The sequence below is a fragment of the Propithecus coquereli genome, unplaced genomic scaffold (assembly GCF_000956105.1).
Source record: "Propithecus coquereli isolate 6110/MARCELLA unplaced genomic scaffold, Pcoq_1.0 Scaffold3, whole genome shotgun sequence".
Taxonomy (NCBI): Eukaryota; Metazoa; Chordata; class Mammalia; order Primates; family Indriidae; genus Propithecus; species Propithecus coquereli.
Genome location: NW_012148618.1, coordinates 2,554,951 through 2,562,233, shown reverse-complemented (window position 1 = coordinate 2,562,233; position 7,283 = coordinate 2,554,951).

The following is a 7,283-nucleotide window of genomic DNA, read 5'->3' as shown; positions in this document are numbered from 1 at the left end:
TGGCCTCAGATATCAAAAGAATTTGGGGCAGATACTTTAAGACTTGATTCTCGTGGTGTGAGAAAGTATGTCTGAGTCTGGGGGCACTGGAGGACCTGTGAGGGGCAGGAACGCAGCTTTAGCAAAGCTGTGCTTCCTCTTCTAGTCTTAACTTCTGTTCTCTGAGGTTCTTCCCCTTCTCATCTCTTCCACACATCTACGCGGAAGCTTCTTGACCCTTCTCCCTCTCCTTCCCTCTCTCTCTTTCTTCTTTCTTAGGAATTGGAACCATTTAGAAGCCAGTCAAATTGAATATATATTTAAGCCTTATTTCTGAATGTAGAATAAAATGTTTTACCCTCTATGAAAAGGACTTCCTTCAATGAGGGTGGATATAGATTAATTGTTTTCTTTGGAAGAACATCTCCTGGCTCCCTAAAATCTCTCTGAAGAAACTTTTGATAAGCCTGAGTGTGAAGGAATGGATGAGGGAAGACTTCCAGTTGCAAGCAGATAAGAAAGAAGGAGATGGAGTCCAGTGGACCCCAGAAGGTATGAGTGCAACTGATGTACCTCAAGCGCTTGGGATCCTGAGCCTGTCCTCTTAAGAAAATCACCGTGCAGTGAGGATGTCAGATTTCCTACTACTCTTTCTAAAATGCCAACTTCTCTGTCACTGAGCATGGCTGGACTACCCAGGTCCCCAGTCTGAATTCTGAAGGGAGGACAAACTTGAGTGTTCAAGGCAGTCTCCTGAGACCAGTCACATCATGAAGGCACTTCAGTAACTGGCCTGCTCCCAGGCTTGGGTGGGAACATGAAGGGAAGTACATTTTTGTCCCCTTCACAGAGTGCCTGGAAATTAATCCCTGAAATCCCCCTGAAGCCAAAAGCAGCCCTAGAAGATTAGATCTACACCATACCCAAAGGCTCTGGACCCCAAGGAGCCTCCTAAGAGACAGGCTGTGGGGTAACACACCTGCCCCTCTCCCAACCTACACAGTTTTCACTACTTAATTCCATGAAGACAAAGGTCAATTTGGATTTCAGTAACTTGGGAGATTTTATGATCCCATGAAGCTGAAGAGGCTCTTAGGAGATAGTGTGGCCCCTCAAGCCTAACCCAAAGCTATGCATTTATAGGCCTTGACTGAGAAACCCTGTGCCCAGTGAGACATTATAGAATCATCTCCCAACTTCAGCCTCCTGTTCACACTGAACATTTTGCTTCACATGACAAACGAACTACAAAAGGGCAAAAAGTTTTCAAGGCTGTGTGTTTACCATTCCTGCTCATCAGTCCCATTTTATAAGACTTTTCATCTCTCTGCCCATTCCACCCTCAGCCCCCCACCATACACACACAGCATGAACTGGGAGAGAAAGAGGTATTGACATCTGAGCCATTGGCTGAAGCCCATGAGGCACAGGTTCTACTTTCCCAGAGGGTGTCCCTGACCAGCCTGTGAGCCCACCAGGTGTAGTCAATAGTCTGATCTCCAGAACACACAGAGGGGCCTCCACCTCCCTTGGCACTACCAACCCAGCTTCCTCACACTATCAGTCTCCCAGCCCCAAGCACAGGGCTCATTCTCCATATGCCATTTCCTACCCTGAGTACCAGCACTGGGTCTTCTAACATGGAGAATCATATATTGCCCAGGGTGTCAGGAAAAACAGAAACTTGGTTGTCTGTGGTTCCTAATTACAGAAGGCCTACTTACCTTTCAGTCTGCGTTATTCAGTGGTCTCTTGATTTTACCCATTTTAGGAAAACCTTCCCTATCCTTCCCCAACCATTTCTCCCTAGAGCAGGCACCAGTGCCTCTCATCCCTTACCCAAGGGACAGCCTACTTGCCCCAGCTTCTCTGAGAGCTTATCAGTAAGATATTACTGACCAGGACTCCTGTGTGAAAGAAAACAGCTGTTAAGAAAGGACACAGGACACCTTAGGGATCTGGAAGCCTGAACCCACAGCCACAGACCTCGTCTTTCTTCTGAGATGCAATTCAATCAAGGACTTTGTGTAACAGCCACTAAATCATGAGAATTCTCACAGCAGGAGCAGCCCATAGATTATAATACTGAGCAGACTTTGATAAGAGCTACAGCAGAGGTGAGGACAGTGTTATTAGGAAGCAACATGGGGTAAGGGGTGGAGTGGAGGGAATTAGGGAAGGTTTCAGAACAAAGGTCACCTTGGGGAGGACCTTTAAGGATAAACAGGTTTTTGTTTCATTGGGGCTGGGGGAGGGAAATTGAGACAGAAGAAAGGCAAGAAAGAGAAACAGACTTCTCTATTTCCAGCACTGTATGTGTGGAAAGCAGCAAGTTTCTCCGTGTTACTGGGATAATGCAGGGATGACAAAGAAAAAAGAAAATTTAGGCCAGAGTATTAATAGAAGTGTCTTGAATACCATGCAAACAGACTTCGAACTCAACGTGTAAAAGAGATGGACATTTACCTTTGAACTCAAACAATGGAAGGACACAAGCAATGGAAGGCCATGTCCTCCAGTCCTCCCACTATATACTGGAGAAGACTGAGGGCCAGAGCAGTCCTGAGGTCAGGCAGTGCCTTGCAGCAGAGGCAGAAAGCAGCATTGGGTCCCCAACTTCCCCACTCCTTGTGTGCAGTGTTCTCACTAAGCTATACTGCCTGGGGTGCCACAGGTGGGGAGCCAGCCTCCAGGATGTGCACCGTAAGGGCTGTACTTCTCATGGAGAAATTGATCTCTTCTTCTAGGTGTGGATTTCCCCTCAGAGTTCTCCCCCTGCTCTTCCTGCTGGGAAGTGTGGTGGGAGAAAGCAGAGGTGGCTTTGCTGCTGACCCCACCATGGAGTTGGGGGACTGGAGACTCACACTGAGGTGCCATGGGCAAGCATGTCAGAGCTCCCTGCTCTTCAGTCCTTGGGGCATGTGTTGATTCCATGGGGACCCTGGAGGAAGGGGAACTTGCTTGGGAGGAAGAGATCTCTGGGAGGACAACCACTCCAAGCAGTAGTACCTCCCTTTCCTTGAAGAAGCCTCACATGCTAGCTTCATCAAGAAAGCACAGTCTCAAGAAAAGTCATTTGCTTAGAAATATCTCTCATCACATCTTTCATCTCCTGCTTACTCCTTGTGTTAATCATTACGACTGTCACAATGAACAGGACAGAGCTTCTTTTCCCAGAGGAGGGCGATATTGTGAAAGGACAAAGCACCATTGGTAGTGAGGCTACGCAGGCATATCGGGATGAAGAGAGTCCAGCCTTATCCAGTGTAGAGAACAAGTCTCGCATACACTTAAGTGGAGCCTTTTATCCATTACTAAACCCAATATTCTTCTGGCTCCTATCTGACTGCTTTGAGCTTTGGATTAAAGAGTCCTGATGCATTCCCTCATCCCAATCTGATCCAACAAATTTTATATTGTTGGACACTTATAAAATTTATAACTTTTTACACACACACATTCTTCAATAAAAACCCTTCTATGTTTGCATTTGTACTCTTGTGTCATAGGTTGGATTCCCTGTGAAAACAGACACAGAGGTAAAGATTTGCACTTAGGAAATTTAGTGGGTAGCAGTCTTGGAAGCAATACCTGGAGAAGGAGTGAAGGAAGCATGATTGGGCAGAAGGGGAAGTGAAATTTTGATGCAGTCACAAAAAAGCCTTCAGTCAATCTCATAGGAATTCTAGCTTCTACTAGAACCAGAATGACCTTCATAGTTGTCTTGACTTAAGGTAAAGGGACCAGGCCTTTATACTCCCTCACTGACCATTCACTAGATGAGGAGTTCCCCTGGGGAGGAGGCTTTACCTTAGGCAGGATGGTTCTCTGCCACTGAAGGCTATTCCCAGAGAGGGACTTAGCTGAGAGCTATCCATCACCACACTCAGCAATGGGGGGAATGAGTGCCTTGGTCCTCAGATGTGGGAATTGGGACACGCACCAATGAATCCACTACACCTTGTCCTATTACTTCCTTGGCGTAAATTTCCAGATGTGTTCAGAAAACATGGACTTTTGATAAGGCTTTAGATATTATCAATTGTCCCCTAGAAAAGCTATATTTCTATTCTAAGAGGAGATCAAAAGACCAGTTTTTCTCTTCCAAACAATAACATGCATTTGCCTGCTCTTTTATGTGTGATTTCTCAGCATTTCACACATAACTATTACACCACTTCTCACATTCAATGGGACTTCTTTCTTCTCGATCTCCTAAATTGTATTATACATTTTCAAGAACAGAGACAGTGTCTTATTCATATTTATATCTTCCGATCTTGTGCTATGTATACCATAGGTCTCTAATAAATACATGTTAAATGAATTAATGTCTTTTGGAAGGCTAGGGAGTCACAGGAGATAGACTAACTGGAAACAAAGATAATACGACATGAAAAAAAATCAGACATGATGCAAAATCAAAGGGTGATTGTAGAAGGAATGGAATGTGTTTTTCATGGAGGAGGAAGGACTGATGATATTCACAATATCATCTGAAAAAGAACAAATAAAAAGCCTAGCTCTCCAATATTGAGGCAAGTGGTTGCTATTGTAGAAGCAGTAAATTATCGAAGGCAGATAAGTGGCATAGTAAATACAGCTCAGGAAAAATAAAAGGTCAGGAAAAAAGTGTGGTTTTTACCCCCAGCTCTGTCATTTATAACTTGGTGAGATTTTTCAATAAATCCCTTTGGAAGATTTTAAAAACTACTGATGCTTCAATCCTACCACCAGAGATTCCTGAGATAGCTAGTTTGTGGTAGACTTGATAATTATTATGTTCAAATTTCTCCTAGTAATTCAAATGTTCAGCCAGGGTTGAAAAACCTCTTCACCAATTTACTTCACCTCATGCATAAAATGAGAGAGGGAATAAAAGAATTTATAAAATGAGGATGTTAGTATGGATTATCTCTAAATTCTCTTAAACTCATTTGCTCCATAATGCTCTGAACCTAAATCAGAAGAGACCAGCAAATTCCCCAGATCCACAGAGCTGCCTGGGTGCTGGGCTTGAGGAAAAGATCTGAGCAAGGTTCTAGTTACCAAAGAGTCCTCCGCTGAGGAAAAGGTGAGCTTACTTCTTTTGTGTGTCGTATCCCAGACCAGGATTCTGAATTTCTTGCCAGGACCTGCAGGACTCCGTGAAACTGGAAATAAAGGCTGCATGCTTAATGGGAGAAAAGATTGAAAATGGCTTTAAGTACACAAAGATCTTTCATGATGAATGATCCCTGGCCAGTGAGAACAAGACAAAAATAAATGTTTTCTAATGCATTTGTCTTACTTCAAGGTTCTGAGTGGGTATAATTTCTTGAATTTAAAATAAATTTTTACTCTTATTTGACATATAACTGATTGCCTTGTAATTGAATATAAGCATTCAATCTTATACCAAATTACATATTTCCCACGTGGGTCAAATGGAACAGAGTAAGTAACAAATTTTTCTCAAATTAAATTAGAGTTTACCTGTAAGTGCAACAGTATAGATCAGAAGTCCAAGGTAAATGATGAACTGGGCAATTAAACATGGCAATAACCATAGTTTAGATCAATCTAGATTTTCATTGTCTTTTGGAACAATAGCTTAGTAATGGTGTCTGAAATTGTATTCTGGATAGGGCTAGGTTGAGTTGATGATACTGTGTGAGTTACGTTCTCTGAGGTCCCCTCTTTCATAAAATACTACAAGTAGCACCAGACTGACAGGTTTTATTCCCCAGTTCTTTAAAGAGATTATGGAATCCCAGGAACACATCATTCTCTGAAACAGGCAAACTCATTCTTAAAGTTCTACATTTGGTTCTGGTTTGTGTAAAAATCCCTCCTCTCAAGATGTATAGCAAAAGGAAGGTTTTTAATGTCTGCTTTTTCCCGGGACCTTATCTTCCTTTTTATCTTTTTTTTTTAATAGCCATTGTTTGTATCATGGCCAGGTAGAATCCCAGATGTTTCTGACCACTTCAGACCCAGAGTTCTGTTATGAGTTTGGCATCTAACTTTGAAGAGCTCAGGATATTTAAATACCAAATAAGAAAATACCAGGGAGCTCTGGGTTTCTATAGAGGACCACATATACATTTAGGCAAGAAAGAGGTTAGTGATTATTAGGGGAATTCTAAAACAATTAGCCAGAAAAACTAGGTGGAGGAGGAAGGTTTTTATGTAGATCCTTGTGAGATTGAGCCACTCCTGGAAGGAGAGGGGCCACGCAGTAGCAGAGGTGACCAAAACCACCACCACCTCCATCTCAATTGTTTTCCTTCTCGAGGAAAGAACAGAGTAAAACCTGGGGGTCCAGAGAGTCTAGATTATCAGAAGTTCTTTGAAAGCACAATCACTTCAATAGACAAAAAAAAAGTAAAAAGACTTGATAAGATAAAAAAGTATAATATGTTGACCTGTAATCCAAGAACTTTGGGAGGCTGAGGCGAGAGGATCACTTGAGCCCAGTAGTGTCACTGAACTCCAGCCTGGGCAACAGAGCAAGACGCTGTCTCAAAAATAAATAAATAAAAAATGAAGGACTAGAAAGATGCTTTCTTACTATGATACGGGTGTTTAGATCTATAAGACTAGTGGATTTCATTTGGTGGGTCAAATCTAATCAGCTGGGGCAGTAATCCTTCGTGTTTTGTAATCAATTAGCCAAACTGACTATTAAAAAGAGTCAGAAGAAACATCTAGTACTTACCAACATTTATATTTCTAGATATATTACAACTGTAATAGGTTCATTGCCTGATGCGTGCCACAAGTCAATACACTGAGACACACCAGGCTGCAGCAGAGAAAGAGGTTTAATTGTAGGGCCACCAAATGAGGAGACAGGAGAAAACTTCAAATCCACCTCCCTGAGGAGTTAGAGGTTAGGGATTTTAAGGGTTTTGAAATGGGCTGAAGCATGGGGATTATTGATTAGTCAAAGAGTGCAGGGTGAAGTCATGGGCAGAGGAGATGAAGAAACTGCATTCCCATACAGATTTAGTTATTCTATTGTGGTGGGGGGGGTCTTCAAACTGGTTGTCAGCTGTTCTGTTGGAATTCAGGATCTGAAAAACATCTTAAGCAATTCTTGAACAAAAGCCATGCTAAAGTCAGAGATCCTAGCTATAGGAACACTGGGAATGCAAATTCTTTCTTAACAAAAGTCTTATGATTCTGATGTCAGAGATCCTATCTACAGAAAAATGGGAATGCATATGGTCAGCATCTAGTGCCATGTGACTTTCAGTCACAAGAAAGTGACTAAAGTGCAGCCTGATCAATGCTTAATTATAACTATTAATATATTTCTG